An 18393-nucleotide genomic window follows, 5' to 3' on the forward strand; every position below is an offset into this window, starting at 1 on the left:
AGTAGGGAGAAGACATGTGTCCTCTACTTTTTCTGAAAGAAGCAGAGAATGACACGTGGCAGAGGGGAGAGAAGGTGGGCCAAGCCATGTGGCGCCATCTCAGACAGGATGAAAAAGGTAGGAGTTCTTGATTTTCGCCACCTATGGGGTTTTTTGAATATTTGAATTCTAGCTTTTCTGAAGAAAGCAGGAAATGACACATGGCACTTGCCTTTTTCTGAGGAAATGAGGACTTGCCACGTGTCCTCTGCAGGAAACACTCCAGATGGCGCCACCTCAGAGGAGACAAGCCTACCTTTTTTGTAGGAATTCAGAAGTGACACATGTCTCCTACTTTTCTGAGAAAAGTAGGAAGAGACATGTGTCAGGCTACTTTTCCAGAAGGAAGGAGGGGTTGACACGTGTCCCCTGCAGGAGACACACTTCAAGTGGCGCCACCTCAGAGGAGACAAACTCCACTTTTTCTAGACAGGACAACCTATGACACTTGGCATCTTCTGGTAGTCTTTAAAATGACACATGGCGCAGGATGGATACTGACACATGGCAGACATGTGGTGGCTTCTTAAGGTAGCCCCACACTGACACTTGGCAGAAGAGGGAGGGTGACATGTGGCGGCTTCTGAAGGTAGCCCCACACTGACACTTGGCATGGAAATGGGAGGAGAGAGAAATGACAAGTGGCACCAATCCAGGGGACAAGGCTCCTATATTTTTGGGTTTTTCACAATTCAAATTTTCAGAAGGGGAGCTTGTGTGACACCACCTCAGTGTGGGTCCCACATTGCTTCTTTATTGAAATAAGGATAAAACAACAACTTCTTTTTGGAATTTTCATAAAATCTGGACTAATGGGAAAAACAGGAATTTTGGAAAGAGTTGGCCCTTGTAGGGCGATTTTGTAAAAGAAAGATATTTGAAATTGTCAAAAAGGGCAAAATCTGAGGTGAAGTGACTGAAATCCACATTGAAAACTATCCAGATGATTTTCCTGAGGAAATATTTTAAAATTCAGAGTCCTGGGGGTAAAATGGGAAAAATTGATAATTTTGAAGACCCAGGGTTTTGAAATCAATTTTGAAAAGAGTTAAAATTCTAATCTGGATTGAAGATTTCGAAATCGAGAGTTCTGGACCTCGAAATGACATGCTGTGCAGTGCAGTGATTTGAAATGCTCATGCCATGATATGCAATGTCATGTCTTATGAAATGGAATCTTGAACCAAGACTTGGAGATGTCTGTCTCCTGTCAGGAATAAAATTTTGAACATCTGAGCTAAAAATAGAGAAATTTTGAGAGTTGCAGATGAAAATTAGACTTTTGCAAGGTCCGAGCTCAGAAAATGACCATTTTGCCCTCCAGCGATTTCAGAGGCTGGATGTTGATGCTTGGTGGAAATGTTGGGGAGGTGAGTGAAAATTTGGGGTGTTTACACAATCGGGCTTCGACGTACTGCTGTCTCTAGGAGAACTGCCGGACACACCTCTTTGGTTGGTAGTAAGTGCAGAAGAATGGGCCCAGTAACTTGAACCTCTTGCCATAAGCATAGGTGTATCTGGGAGGAGATAACTGCCGATCAAAATAGTCCCAAACTACGTCATCCTCTTGAATGTTGTTGATCATAGACCGGTATTGCGACACTGGAAGAAGTTCTTTGACCATTATATCTGAAAGAGCTTGCTCGGGCTGGAACATGCTGAAAGAACCAGGATTGAAGCGCGTAGATGCATCCTTCAACTAAGATGGATTCTCCAAGTGAGAATCGAGTCAGACCTCGATATAGGAAGGCGAGCGCTGCCATGGCTATGGAGAGGCGATTAGTCTGCCGACTTCCCCATCTTCTCATGAGCTGAATTATTCTGATGTCCATGTAGTTTTGTCCATCTGGGAAGAGGGATAATCCTACGGTACATAGAACCATTGCATTCTGAATCCTTTCTTTAGCTGTCCTGGATAGCGAACTGACTTCAACGAAGGTCCCGTACTAACGATACAACTCGAGCAGATCGACATATTCATTCCCTTCCAACTGGATCAAAGGCCAGGATCGGCGGCCTGTCATACGAGCTAAGGAGTCTCGGGGGTCCAAACCCTTGACATTGATCAAGAATTGATGTTCTAATGGATCACTTGGCTGACCGGCTGGTTCTGGTAAACCCATGATTTCTGAAAATTCATCCATTAAAACGGTCATCTCTCCCCATGGGAACCAGAAGGTACATGTTCGAGGATTCCATCGTTCTGCCATTGCATGGATCAAGTTGCCGTTAATGGTCTGCTTCCCAACTGCTGACACCAGTTCTAATCCGCACTCGCTCAAATGGTCCGGGAACATTCGAGAAAAGCTTTTTAGCCAGGAATAGTACCACCGGGGAATGAAAGTTCCGGTGCTAAGGGCTCGATGTTCAGGACGACCTTGTCGCACCTCGAAGGAGATGTGACCTTCAGGAAAGATAGGATCGACTTGACTGGATGCCATTGAACTGAAAACAGAGAAAGACTCAGAATGAGACTTAGGAAAATGTGAGAAATTTTAAAAAAAATTTGCAGGCAGGATAAAAATGCAGCTAGAAATTCGAGATCCAGTAGAAAGGTAGAATGTAAAATCACCTGGAGTTTTGAAAGAAATGGGATATTTGAAAAAAAAATCATCCAGGGTTTGAGAAAAAGATCTTGTGGAAAATAAGGATATTTGGAAAAAGACCTAATAAGTTGAAAGAAAATCACACACATACAATCACATCCTGCACAAACATTTATGCGTATTCAGCACTCCCTAAAAGGCTGACTCTAGATGCATCAATTTTGAAAACAGCTGTAGGACCTTAATCCTAACTCTAAGTTCAGATCATCTTTGTCCAATCCAGTTATGCCGATATACCCGAATCGAAATCCGAGGTACGTGGCATAGAGTTTCAACTCCGGTTCTAAGGTAAGGTTTTCCAACATCCTTGAGCGCCTACCGATATACTTCGGACTGTGGCCCGCGGTACGTGGTAGGGAGGTGTTAACCCAAATAATTGGCACAGTTGTGAGGCTCTGTCCCGAACTAGGGTTCTGGAAGAGAGCCCAGCAACGTGAAGACCGGGTAATGATAGGCAATTGAGGTTTGAAAAAATATGATCACATGCAAGAAATAGATGGCTCTAAGTCCTAGAGAGATAGACTTTTGAAAATCTTTGAAGAAGCATACATTGTTTGCATTCAGATCCTAAATTGAGGAGAGTTGTATTTAGACCTAAGTCTATGTGAACATAAAAATTTCTCCTCAATCTGGTCCTACCAAACCATGCCTAAGCTATATGCAGTCAATGTCAGCTAGGTCAGAATCTAAGCTCCTAGGCTCACATGATATTGAAAGTAAAAGCTGACATTTTGTGAACAGAATTTCAATAATTGAACTAAGTCAAGCATAATTTAGGTCAGACAAGGACAGGTCCCATCACGGTCGCCAAACCTGTTATCGTCGCAAAATTTTTCCCGTCTTTCCTTCCTTGCGGAAGAGAGTGGGAAAATGCTTTCGCGATTCAAACTTGACCGGATTTTGGAAATTGTTTTGAAATACTCGCCTCCGTTTTTGAAAATTGCGGGAAAATCCATGGGATGGGGCTCGACCTGTCGGTACGAGGTTCGACCATTCCTATCGCCTTTAACAGGGGTAATCGAACCAAGGACCCAAAATTGTGCTCGACTTAGTTAAATTGCCGAAATTGTGTTCTATCCTAAATGCACAGAGAATTCAAGCATGTGCTATGAGAATTTTGGGAAATGTAAATTGGAAAATATGATGTATGCTTAGAAAATATTTGAAGTTGGAAAGCATTTCTCAGAAAAAGATGGAAATCAATCTCTCAAGAAAACTCAGACGAAGAAGATTTTGAAATCTCGAGAAAGTTTATAAAGAGTTGGAAAATCTTGAAGAAATGAGAATCTCAGGAAAATTTTAAGAAAGCTTAGAAAGACTTGGAAAGCCATGAGGAAATGAAAATCTCGGGAAAATCTTGAGAAAGTTTATAAAGACTTAGAAAAATGAGAATCTCAGGAAAATTTTAAGAAAATTTATAAAGACTTGAAAAAAATGAGAATCTCAGGAAAATTTTAAGAAAATTTATAAAGACTTGAAAATTGAGAATCTCAGGAAAATTTTAAGAATTCTTGAGAACTATGAACGTTGAAAAGGAAAACACTTGTTGAGAAAATGCAGACTTTGAGAATTTTCTTAAGAAAATGATATGAAATTTATAGGAGAGATTCATTGGAGAAGTAAATTCAAAACTTAGGAGATTGAAATCCTGAGAATCTGGTCTTTAAAATGCCTGAAAATCAACTTTGATTTTTTTTTTTTTTGAGAAAGATAAGAAATTCCTTTTGAAAAGAATCTTAGGAAAATAACATTCCAAGAAAAATCATATGAAAACTTTGATTTGGAAAATCCAACTCCGAATATCATCATAGTCTCTTGAGAAAATCTATTCCATGAAGTGAAAATCTTTTGAGAAAATCATGAGAAAAACAAATGATGCAGATGATGTGAATGAATGAATGCACTTTTGAAAAGATTTCTGAAAATTTTATTGGAAAAATGTGGATTAAGCCAAAGTAAATCCTTCATATATTCTGACTGTAGCCATGAATATATTCAGGGTTTATTTGAATTAATTCACAATATTTTGAAAAAACATTGGAAATATGAGGTGCATTTTCAAGATAGCCTAAGAGTGTAGGCTCAGTGTGACTGGTAGAAAGATGATGGATCTGGGTCTCGTCCATATTCCGACTAGGGCCGTAAATATGGATTCCACCGAGTTCATCAACTCTCTAAGAGTTGGTGCATGTGCCATTCGTGTTCATCCACGGTGAATTTGGAAAATTGAGATATATGCATCATAGAATCAGGATATTACTGAAATCAAACTATATGAGATGCGGCCTAATCTAAGCAGTAAAAGTAAATCTTATTCCAAGGTTTACATTGGATTATTACATTTCATAAAAAAAAAAAAAAATTGAAATGGAGCCAAAGAATCTGCATCTTCTAGATTTTCCTGCAAAATGAGAGTTAGTACAAGAAATGGATATACAAGATAGAAATTTACACATGTTATACTAAGGGCAATGCCTAAGGAATTACATTTGGATTATATGGGAATATACAATACCATGACTAGAACATGATTGACATGCCTATGACAATATATAGATACCATGCCTTAAACTTAAATGAGAAATACATACATATATCTCTAAATGCTTAAATTTATGCTAAATGAAATGGAGATATCTTTACAAAAGAAAATACTTAAATGCTTATATATGAGGACAAATGTACATGAAGAGATCCATATACATATATATATATAAATATCTTCATAATTGAAAAACGTGTATAATAATCACATTTATGCATGTAAAGGATAATAAACAGGTATATATATATAGAACTAGAAATACATTGGGATGTACAAAGGAAACTTTGATGCAAGGTGACATTGGGGATTTTGCAAAAGAAATTATGAGATTTCATTATACTATATATCATGCCTCTTTTCTACAAATGGAGGCTGTATACACGCATTTTGTGGTGGAAACTCTCAAACTAAGGCAAGGACATGATGTCCTTTTGACATAATACATACCATTGTGCTACCGAATGAGTACCATTGACTATGGTACAGCAAACCATTTTATTCCCCTTTCATCAGCTTAATAAGCTAATGACTTAAAATAACTAAGTACACAAATCTGGGATAATAGGATGGACCACATTCAAATAATATATACAATATAGTACAGATAATGGCATTAACACAGGTGCTCAACTTGAAGGCATTATTCGAAATACTGAAGATCAAGATACAACCTACATTGAAATGGAATGAAATTTTATTGAATGACAAGGCATCAAAGACAGGAAATGACAAAGAGAAAAAAAATGAAATCAAATGATAAACAACATGAAATAGATCGATGAATAGCAGTATAAAAAAAAAACAGAAATGCAGGCTGATGAAATCATGCAGGCATTGATGATCAAAACAAATAAACAGGAGTTGAATTCTAACAATTGAAAAGCACTAATTCTGAAAGTGAAGAACACTGTAGACAAATATGAACTGCAAATAACAAATTAACAAATGAACTTACAATGCATACAAGTACAATATTTAGAATGAATCTCAATTGAAATTAAAATAACAGGAACTCAAATCTAAAAAAAAAAAATTCAGCAAAGCTGGAGATGAATGGAGAACAGGGAAATTACAAGATACAGAGTTCTATCTTTCCATTTTCCTTTTCGTTTTTTTTTTTTTTTTTTACAAACAGAAAAGAGTGACAACCTCACGTACTCACCAGTCCAAACTCAGATCAGATGGCTGGAAACCCCAACACGTTACAAACTACTCTTTTGGCCAAGGCTGTAGCCAATGACAAAAAGGTCGATCCTCTTTTATTGGGCAGAAAAAAAATGGGTAAAGACCTGCTGGATGTTTTCTGTTGCTGCCTCCTCTGCACCCAATGCACTACAGCAAGTCGATTTCCTATTAATGGGCTAAAGGTGGCTGGGGAAAAACGCTGGATTTCCTCTGCTGGTGGGTTGAAGGAAAAGTGAAGGAGCTGGTGGCTAGATCTCCTACATCAGACGACTTGTAGGCTGCAGAAGAAGGGTGATTCTGCAGCTGCTGGGCTGAAGGAAGATGAAGAACACTCTGGATGGTGGAGATGAAACCCCCAATGTGGAAAGAGCTCCACGACAGAGAAGAGGGCATGCAGATTGGCCTCCTTACTCTTCGGCTGAAGAAGAATGGCTGCCCTTCTTGGTAAATCCCCTGCTATAAGAACCAAAAGACCCCTTTCAATCGGCCAGGCTCCTCCTGAGGAAAGGGTTGAAGTGGGGATATGCGGCAGCTGCTGGAGGTGGAAGACTCCTGTGGCTGGGCTGAAGAAGATCGGGTGTTGATGGTGCTTAAGTGGGTGACAACGTGGGGATGGAGGAATGGATGCCAACGTTGGGTTGGCTGAAAGCAAATGGGGAAATGAATGGCTTGAAAGAAATCTCTGAAGGTCGATGAAGACGTCGTCTACCCCCCTTCCGGCTGAAGATGGCTCCCTCTAAATGGCTGGGGCTGAAGGTCTGAAAATGCCTATTCCCTTTCCCCTTTGAGCTCCCTGCCAAAACCGAAAAAATCCCAATCAACAGATCCCCTCCCCTCCTTCGTGAGTGTCTCCCTTTCTAAAAAAAAAACTTTCCTTTTTCTCTATAAAAGCAACGCATCCCCTTCCCCTTAATGAGGCTCCGTAAAAAAAAAATTTGAAAATTTTTGCAAAAGGCATGAAACCGATGCCTCATTGCTTTGAAAGCTTGCTATTTTTAAAAGAGGCGCCTCTTTGGGTTTTTTTTTTTTTGGAAGTTCGGTTGTGCCATTTAAGGCTGCCTCCTTCTAAAAACTTTATTTAAACAAATAAAAAGAAATAAAATAAAATAAAAAAAATGAGAGGCTTTTATGGAAATGCCACCTCAACCCACTTTTAAAATCCTTTTGAAAATAAAGTTTTGTTTTGTTTTTGAAAGTCTTTTATTTTCAATTGGGGTGCCACATGTGTGCGGGCCCACTAACTAAAAAAAAAATATAATAATAATAATAATAATAATAAAAAAATAAGAAATGAAAAAGACAATTTTGCAAATTGGTACGAACTCCGAGTGGTTCCCATTTGAGAATAAGATACTTACCTGAGAGTCTGAGTATGATGCTAGTTCAAAGGCGGGTCCCGCTCCATTTATTTGAAAATACGAGATAAAACATTATTTGTTTTTCAAGAATTTGGAAAAATTGGGTTTTCAGGGCAAAAATATGGATAAATGTAAAAACAAAATTTGTAAAGAGATTTAAAATCTTTTGCAAAAAGTTTTGAGATAAAATCTTTAAAATCAATATCCAAATATCCAGATTGTTTTTCTTGAGAAAAATTTTTGTAATTCAAAAGTCCTGGGGGTAAAATGGGAAAGATTGGCAATTTTGAAAACCCAGGGTTTTAAAAAATCAATTTTGAAAAGTTTAAAAATCAAATCTGGATGGGCAATTTTGAAAATTAGGAGTTCTGGATCTCAAACTGATATGCTATGCAATGAAATGATGCAAAGTGTTCATGCAATGCGATGCAAAGACATGTTTCAGTGAAATGTCACTCTGAACCAGGAAGTGGAAATTCTACTTTCTTCTCCAGGAAAAGGATTTTGAAAATTTTCAATTTGAAGATGTCTCTGAACCTAAATATAGAAATTTTGAGGCTCAAGAATGAAATTTAGGACTTTCTGCAAGGTTCAATCTTGGAAAATGACTATTTTGCCCTTCATTGCTTCTGGAGAACTGAAATGTGCCGATTAAGGGCAATGTCAAGAATGTGAGTGAAAATTTGGGGTGTTTACAGAAACCTCTCTTGCTATATATTTCAGTCAATCACAATGCCTGTGGTGGATTCCTCGCTCAGTATGAAGAAGGCAGCCTGATAGAGCACGCCATCTACTACGTGAGCAAAACCTTCATTGATTATGAAAAAAAGTATTCTCAAATGGAGAAAACTTGTCTAGCCCTGGTTTGGATGTGCCAGAAATTGAGACATTACCTACTGGCTTCTGAAATCAAATTTCTGTCAAAACTTAATCCGCTCAGATATATTCTTGAGCAACCGTTTCTCACTGGACGGATTGCGAAGTGGCAAGTCCTTCTGATGCAATATGACTTAGAGTATGTTTCTCAAAAATCGATTAAAGGCCAAGCGATCGCAGATCAGTTGGCAGATTTCCCTCTGACGGAAGAAATTAAAACAGAAGATGATTTTCCTGATGAGCACATCTGTAATATCCAACAGCCCCCAGTTTGGAACATGTTCTTCGATGGCTCTAAAAACATGTCTCGCATAGGGATTGGAGTCTTGTTAATCACTCCAGAAAAAGAAATGATCCCTTATTCTCTCAAACTTAATTTTCAATGCACTCATAATATGGCCGAGTATGAAGCTTTAATACAAGGCCTCAAGATTCTTCAAAGTTTCAATGTCAAGAGGGTGCATGCCTTTGGTGATTCCCTACTTGTTGTCAGTCAAGTTAACACTGAATGGCAAGTGAAAGATTCCAAGTTAATCCCATATCAGAAGGTCGTCCTAGCTCTTGTGGACAGCTTCGAGGAATTTCAACTCAATCACATAAAAGAGAGCACAATCAGATAGCCGATGGCTTAGCCAGCTTGGGCTCCATTTTATCATTCAGAGGCAGTGAATCATGTCGTTCTTTCGAAGTTGGCAGACTCGAGCAACCTGCTTTCGATTCAATTATGCAAGTAAACCAGGTCGATCAAAAGGAGAGGCCTTGGTATCAAAATATCAAAAATTTTATTGAGTCTGGTGAATTTTCACCAGAGATGCCAAAAAGGGAGCAACGTGCGATTCAACGTATGTCTACTCGTTATTTCATTTTTGCCAATGTCCTTTACCGCCGTGGGTTCAGTTCTGAATATGCCAGATGTTTAGACAAAGAAGAAGCTATGGAAGTTATCCAAGAGGCACATGAAGGGATTTGTGGTGGCCATGTCGCCTATCAAACTCTCGTCAAACAGATCATTCGAGCAGGGTACTATTGGAATACCATGCAGTAGGACTGTCATAGATTTGTGAAGAAATGCATCAAGTGCCAATTGCACGCACCTTATATTCATGCTCCGGCCGCATATCTACAATCAGTTGTTTCTCCTTGGCCATTTTCTATGTGGGCTTTTGACGTCGTCGGCCTGATTACCCCTTCTGCTTCCAACGGGCACAAATACTTTCTGGCTGCGACAGAGTACTTCACGAAATGGGTTGAAGCTGTTACTCTACGCACAGTAGAAGGCCGCCATGTGGTTTCTTTCATTCACAAGAACATTCTTTGCCGCTTCGGCATACCACATGATATTGTCTCAGATAATGGAACCCATTTCAAAAATGAGAGGATGAAAACCTTTTGTTCTAAATTCAACATTTGCCATCATTTCTCAACTCCCTATTATCCCCAAGGGAACGGCCAAGCGGAGGCTACCAATAAGATCTTGATTCGTATTTTGGAAAGGACTGTGAAGACAGGTCGAGATTGGCATGAGAAAATCCATGACGCACTTTGGGCATATCGGACCACCAATCGGACTCCGACTAATGCCACTCCTTCAGAACTGGTTTATGGAACTGAAGTGGTATTGCCTCTCCATGTCCAAAAGCACGCTCTCAAATTTGTTGCTCTTATAGAATTGCCACTTGATCAGTATCAGCAGCAGAGATTGGTGCAGCTAGATTTATTGGATGAAAAGAGGCTCAAAGCAGCAGAGCACGCTCAAGCTTATCGGCAGAGGATAGCTCGACATTATGCCAAGTCTGTCATTGAGAGAAAATTTTGAGTTAATGATTTGGTACTCAGATCAACAGCTCATCTCAAGCATCGACCACGGGGCAAGTGGTCACCCAATTGGGAAGACCCTTATGTGGTTAAGGAAGCACTTCCTCGCAATTCATATCGTCTAATCAATGCAGATGGAGTGGAAATGTCAGATCCCATCAATGCTCTGCATTTGAAGAAATTTTATACTTAGAATTGTCATTCAAAAACCTTTTGTACTATTCAAAGAGCCATTCCAATAAAAACAATGATCTTCTATCAATTCTTACATTCTTCTCCATGATACTGGGGCATTTTTATTTCATTTTTATAATCGTTTTCTTCTATCATATGCAGGCAGGATTAGACAAAAGCTCTTTTCCTCAAATTTTGTTAAATCTTAATTAGTCTTGCGGTCTTTATTTTTCGTTTCATTTAATTCATTTTGGTTTGATCAGATTTACATCAAGCTAATGCTCACCCCTGTCAAGTTTTAAAATTTTCAATCTTATTAAAATTTCATCTACCTTTATCTTCAAAATGTACCCTTTCAGGTTAACGGATAAACCTGATGCCTCCTTTCAATGCGGTATTCTTTTTATTATTTCCCCCTTTCAGGATAAGGGGATAAATCCTGAATTATCTTCTAAAAACTCATTTTGAAAATCTAAGCTCATCTTCAAAACCCAGTTCTCGCACTGGTTGTTTTTCAAACTTTTCAATCATATATAGAGCACATTTGAAAAACCCGGTTCTCACACCGGTAACCTTTTAAAATCAGTCTTCTGACCAAAGACCTTTCTCCTTCTAAAAATTCAAGTTCTGACTTAAATCTCTCAAAATTTCATGTATTTCTAAAAGATCCAACACTCGTTGGTCATATATTTCCAAAAGATCCAGCATCTCGCTGGTCATGTATTTCCAAAAGGATCCAACACTCGTTGGTCATATCTTCCAAAAGATCCAGCTCCCGCTGGTCATGTATTCCAAAAGATCAAGCCCTTAGGGTGCGACTCCTCAATCCTATCATTTTCAAGATCTTCAATCTCACAATTCTATCAGTTTCCCAATCTCCGGTTGTAATATCCTCAAAATCTTATCATTTTCTCAACCCTCGGGTTATAATCTCCCAAATTCAATCACTTTCAAACCATTAGATTAAATCCTTCATTTTTGAAATCCAGTATTTTTCACTGGTCGGGATTTGAAATCCAGTTTTCATAACTGGTCGGGATTTGAAATCCAGTATTTTCACTGGTCGGGATTTGAAATCCAGTTTTCATAACTGGTCGGGATTTGAAATCCAGTATTTTTCACTGGTCGGGATTTGAAATCCAGTTTTCATAACTGGTCGGGATTTAAAATCCAGTATTTTTCACTGGTCGGGATTTGAAATCCAGTTTTCATAACTGGTCGGGATTTGAAATCCAATTTTCATAACTGGTCGGGATTTAAAATCCAGTATTTTTCACTGGTCGGGATTTGAAATCCAGTTTTCATAACTGGTCGGGATTTGAAATCCAGTTTTCATAACTGGTCGTGATTTGAAATCTAGTATTTTTCACTGGTCGGGATTTGAAATTCAGTTGTCATAACTGGTCGGGATTTAAAATCCAGTATTTTTCACTGGTCGGGATTTAAAATCCAGTATTTTTCACTGGTCGGGATTTGAAATCCAGTATTTTTCACTGGTCGAGATTTGAAATCCAGTTTTCATAACTGATCGGGATTTGAAATCCAGTATTTTTCACTGGTCGGGATTTGAAATCCTGTTTTCATAACTAGTCGAGATTTGAAATCCAGTTGTCATAACTGGTCGGGATTTAAAATCCAGTATTTTTCACTGGTCGGGATTTGAAATCCAGTATTTTTCACTGGTCGAGATTTGAAATCCAGTTTTCATAACTGGTCGGGATTTGAAATCCAGTATTTTTCACTGGTCGGGATTTGAAATTCAGTTTTCATAACTGGTCGGGATTTAAAATCCAGTATTTTTCACTGGTCGGGATTTGAAATCCAGTTTTCATAACTGGTCGGGATTTGAAATCCAGTTTTCATAACTGGTCGGGATTTGAAATCCAGTTTTCATAACTGGTCGTGATTTGAAATCCAGTATTTTTCATTGGTCGGGATTTGAAATCGAGTTGTCATAACTGGTCGGGATTTAAAATCCAGTATTTTTCACTGGTCGGGATTTGAAATCTAGTATTTTTCACTGGTCGAGATTTGAAATCCAGTTTTTATAACTGGTCGGGATTTGAAATCCAGTATTTTTCACTTGTCGGGATTTAAAATCCAGTATTTTTCACTGGTCGGGATTTGAAATCCAGTATTTTTCACTGGTCGAGATTTGAAATCCAGTTTTCATAACTGGTCGGGATTTGAAATCCAGTTTTTATAACTGGTCGGGATTTGAAATCCAGTTTTCATAACTGGTCGGGATTTGAAATCCAGTATTTTCACTAGTCGGGATTATCAAAATCCAGTTCCTCATAACTGGTCGGGATTTTCAAAATCTAATGCATTTCATCAGTCCAATTTTCTAAAGTCTGATTCTTACACCGTTTCTTTAAATTACAGCTAAAGGTCTCGTCAAAATCTATATTAAGTGATTATTTCACAAAGAATTCGTGAAAACTTTGCCAATTTGCTAAAAGCATTTGTCGATTCTAAATATTCTTACTACACAAAAAGAATTTCCTCAGATTACCTCTAGTATTTCCTTCCAAAAAGGTAAAACTTTTTTGCGAAAAGAGGTAAAATTCAAAATCTTTTCCTGATTGACCAACCAAAAGGATATAAGAAATGTCCTCGATATGATCAATGAAAGAAATCTTCAATGATGTCGAAAAGCCAGAAGTGAATTGATGTTGATCTTGGCTATGGCGCATATTTAAAGATGATTTTCTGGCAATCAGGCAGCAGAAATATCTGGAGCTATAAAAAGAATTCACTCAATTCATGTCTTCACGTTTATTTTTAAAGTTGCAATCAAATATTCGCAAAAAGGATCTCTCAATTGTCGTCAAGATGAAGGCGAATTAAGCGAGTAGACCCCCGGGGCCAAAGAAGATTGGAAACATCTCCAAGATGATGGAGTTTGTGACAGATCCTTCGAGGGAAAGTTCAGATCACCGTCGAGATGAAGGCGAGTGCGATGAACCTACCGACAAATCCTAAAAGATATTTGATTTCTGCTATCATCTAAAGACCTTTTGAGCCAATATCATCAATAGAATCCCTGAGATAAAAGAAGGATCAGAACATCTCCAAGATGAAGGAGTTTGTGACGTACCCTTCCCTGAAAAAAAGAGAAAAGTCAGGAACATCCAAATGAAGGATGACAAGAAAAACCGAGAAAGCCCAATGACTCAAAAAGAGTGCAAAAGGATCGTCATGGGAAAACACCCAGATATCAAACTGCCTAAGTTGCCAGAAGTCATCTTTTCTCATGCAAAATTCTTTTATCAATATTTTTTCACTACTTGCTTTTATGAAATTAAGAATATTTCTTCTATTCTCATGTCAGGGAAATGGATAGCTTCCTAGAAGAAAATCATCAGCGCTAAAAATTTGAATCTGACTCTTAGAACTGAGGAGTTAACCTCATTGGAGGAAATACTCTAGGTAAAAGAGGGAATATCTTTGCACATATGTGCACATTTTCAAGCGTTTGAATCTACTACGATTTTATCATATTGGCAAAATTTTCTAGCTATTCCAAGAATAAAATAAACATTCAATATCCATTTTGATGCAACCTATCGTTGTTTATATTTCCCAAAAGAGTTGTCTCCGAAGGAAGTGTCTCTTCCTGTCCCATCACAGTTTTCTCATTAAAGAATTCCGTATGGACGACCCACTCAGGATAAGGGTCAAACCTGAACCATTTGCGAAAGATCATTTGATTTCAAAAGCTATTTCAGTCTCAGCAATGAGACGCCCAATTTCTTCCCCTTTTCAAAGCTTTAGGGACCCTATATTTCCCTCTTTCGCAAAACCTATTTCGGATTTGTTCGTCCAAATTCCAAAGGTCCCATCGTGCTTTCTCCATTTTGAGAAAACCTGTATGGTAGATTTCTCCCACTCAGGATAAGGGTTAAGCCTGAACCATTTTGCGAAAGATCATAGATTTCAAAAGCTATTTCAGTCTCAGCAATGAGACACCCAATTTCTTCCCCCTTTTCAAAGCTTTAGGGACCGTATATTTCCTCCTTTCGCAAAAACCCCTTTCGGATTTGTTCGTCCAAATTCCAAAGGTCCCATTATGGTTTCTCCATTTGAGAAACCCATATGGTAGATTTCCTATCCAGGTTAAAAGTTAACCCAAAACCTCGCTTCGCGAGGTATCTTCCTTGCAGGTTTGGGTTAAACCTGATTCTTGTTCATACAAAATTCCTCCTTTTAACGAGATGATTTCTCCCAGTCCCTTCATGGCTCTTCCCATTGAAGAATCCATGCTTTGTATATTCATCCAAGAAAGGATCATACTTGAGCTTCATTTCACAAGACATTCTCCAAAAATGTCCCATCAAGACTCTCATGTATTCCTTTCCTCATTCAATACACTTTTGATATATCTTCGTCCCATCCAGGTTAAGGGCTAAACCCGAATCATTCCAAAAAATAAGTATCTCGTCTCACCCATGAGACCAGATCAAAATTCTCATTTCCCACCATTTCGGGATTTTCACCCAAAGTCCCATCACGATTTCCTCGTTTCTATCATTTGATCACACCATCTTCGAGGATTTTTGTCTCCCCAAAACCATTCAGGATAAGGTTTTTAAGCCTGAAAAGCCATATTTTCAAAATAATTCTTCCACACCCAGTTCAGATCTGCTGACTGAGGCATTTTCAAAAAATTTGGAGTGTTATCTTTGCCACTAAGCTCGGCTTTCAACCGGCTTAGTAGCAAAGAGGGGCATCTGTGAACACCCCAAATTTTTCAGAGTTTTGTAAATATGACCCTTTTTGCCCCTGACTCCATTTTCTGAGAAAACGAAAGCTAAATTTCAGTCTTTCTTCAGATCTCTGGATTAAATTTCACATTTCAAATTCAACTCCGGGCCTGAACTCAGTATTTTAAATCCAAATCTGAGCCCCGTCATCCGATTTGCAAAATAAAATCACAAAATACCAAAAAAATGATTTTGAAAGGCTCAGGCGGCTCATCCGACACTCTGTCGGATCCTCGACCCTATATTTCTCAGTTTGAGGTTATAAAATCTCGAATATTTCCTAAAAATCCAGACATGAATCCATTTTCTGAAGAAATTTTCTCAAAAATCGCCTTGAGTTCTCAGAAAAACTCCTTTTTGTAAATATTTTATAAAAACACAAAAAAATTAGTTTTAACCTTTAGTTTCTCATAAAACTTTAGGATTTTATTCTAAAAATACAAAAAAATAGAAAAATAAACTAGAAACCAAAAAAATCGAGAAAAGCTACAAAGAAAAAGGATGATTTTCAAGCTTTTTGAGACATTTTTACCAAAAACCTCATTCCTTAACCATCTTTCAGAAAATTCTTGAAAAGGGAACTACATTTTTGAAATAGGGAAAATTTTCAACGACCCCTTCCCGCGCATCTTTCCTTCTCTCTCCGACGTTCGATCGACAACGGCAGGCTTTCCTCTCCACCCTCAATCCTCAACTGACCTTCACCTTCTCGAGCCTTCCATTTTCCCCCTTTAAGAAGGGGCGAGCTTCTGTCTTCGAGGATCGATTATCTTTCTGGAGGATCGATTATCTGAAAGCAACACCCATTTTTTTTTATTCTTCATTGAGATCGGATACCCCTCTAGCATCGCGATTTTCTTCTTCTCCTTCTTCAAGGTTACCTTCGGAATATAGCAAGTAGTCTCTTCTGGTCGACTGGAGAGGATTGATCCAACCTCAAGTTCTAGAGGAAATATCACCATTCGATGGAACTAATTGAAGCCAAGTTCCGTTACGGGAATACATGAAAGGTGATATTTTTTTTTTAGAATTAGAGACTCTTGTAAAATTTAAAGTTAAAATTTGTAATAGCTAGATATAATGAGAATTTACATTTCTTGCTTTAGGTAGAATGGATGAGCATTGTAAATATCATTGAATTACTTGTTTTTCATGCATTTTTTTATTTTTCAAATCCCCACAAATGGGAACACGAATGGCATGTGCACCATTTCGTAAGAGATAATAAATACTAAGTTGATGATCCACATCAATGGCCATAGTCAGGGTATGGACAAAACTTAGCATTTTTATCTTTTACAAAATAACACTGGATCCACACTGGATCCATTTTCAAAATTCATCATGTTTTTCTTAAATATTTTCTTCTTTTATCAGAATTTAACTTAAAATTAACTCAAAATATATACCAATGGCCATAGTCAGGGTATATTGAGAGTTAATTTCATTTTAAATTCTATAAAAGCACCAAAAATGTATTTTATTCTTCACTTGAATTTCAATGTGATTATTATATAATATATCCAATGACCATAGTCAAGGATATATTATATCTTCAATCTCATTCTTAATTCATTTAAAGAATGAAATAGCTTTTCAAAATCCAATTTCAAACTTATTCAAACTCATTTCATCATTTAGGATAGAATTGCATCACATTTTTCAAAATTCTTTTTCAAAAACCCAAGTGATTTTGAATATCCTTCTTCAAATTTCTATTTCAAATTCCAAACCTATCTCAATTTCAAAGTCCAATTTTGACTTTGGAATTTCAAAATCATTTCATATTCAAACTCCAAAATTCCAACCCAAATTCAAAACTCAATTTCAAAGTTCAAATTAAACTTTGAAGCTTCTGATTCATCTTCTGATTCAAAATCAAGTTTTCTTCAAGTTTTAAATCAAAGTTGAGATTGACTCTGAATCTCAAAATCCAAACCTTCCTAAGTTCAATCTGGGTTTTCAAAACCCAGATCCATCTTTAAAAGTCCTATTTGGACTTTTCAAAACCCAAATCCAAAGTTAAATCCTAGTCTCAACTTAGATCCAGATTTCCAAGTATAAACTCCATTCCGCTTCGGATCTCCAATTACAAATCCAAATTCCATTAAGGATCCAGATCCCTATTCCACTTTGGATCTCTAATTACAGATCCAAATTCCATTAAGGATCCAGATCCCTATTCCACTTTGGATCTCCAATTACAGATCCAAATTCCATTTAGGATCCAAATCCTTATTTCGTTTTGGATCTCCAACTACAGATCCAAATTTCATTTAGGATCCAAATCCTTATTCCACTTTGGATTTCCAATTTCAAATCCAAATTCCAATTCTTAGGATCCAGAATCCAACTCTACTTTGGATTTCATACTTTAGATCAAAATCCATTCTAGGATCCAGAATCCAATTCTACTTTGGGTCTCAGACTTCAGATCCAATTCCATCTTAGGATCCAGGGGGCCAACCCTATCTTGGATCTCAAATTTCGGATCCAAATACCATCTTGGATTCCAAACCTTGAATCCAGTTCCATTCAAAATTCTAGATTCAAATTCCATCTTGAATCCCATATTCCAAATCAACTTATCAAACCAATTCCACTTCATTCCAGATTTCAAGATCAAGTTCCCATTTTGGATCCTAAATCCAAAAATTCAACTTTGAATCCTATTTTCCAGATCTTGGATTCAAATTTCATCTTGAAATTCCAACTCTATCTTATTTCTCCAATCTATTTTTCCCATTTTTCTCCTAAAAGTTTCAAAGATAGAATTCAATTCCATTCCAAATATTCATCCAAGTTCAAATTTCTAATTCAAAGTCCATTTATGACTTTGAAATTTCCTTTCTTCTCTTTTCTCTCAGTTTCAAGATCATTTTTCCAAATCCAGATTCATATTCCCAAGCTCTTGATTATTCTAAAAACTTAGAACTTCAATCTTAAGTTCTAAGTTAGAAATCACTTCTTCACTTTATCAGATTTATCTTAGAAACGCTTGAGAATTCTTCAAAAACACTTTCAAAAAG

Source organism: Nuphar pumila, chromosome 7 (assembly GCF_984573655.1).
Source record: "Nuphar pumila chromosome 7, dmNupPumi1.hap1.1, whole genome shotgun sequence".
Taxonomy (NCBI): Eukaryota; Viridiplantae; Streptophyta; class Magnoliopsida; order Nymphaeales; family Nymphaeaceae; genus Nuphar; species Nuphar pumila.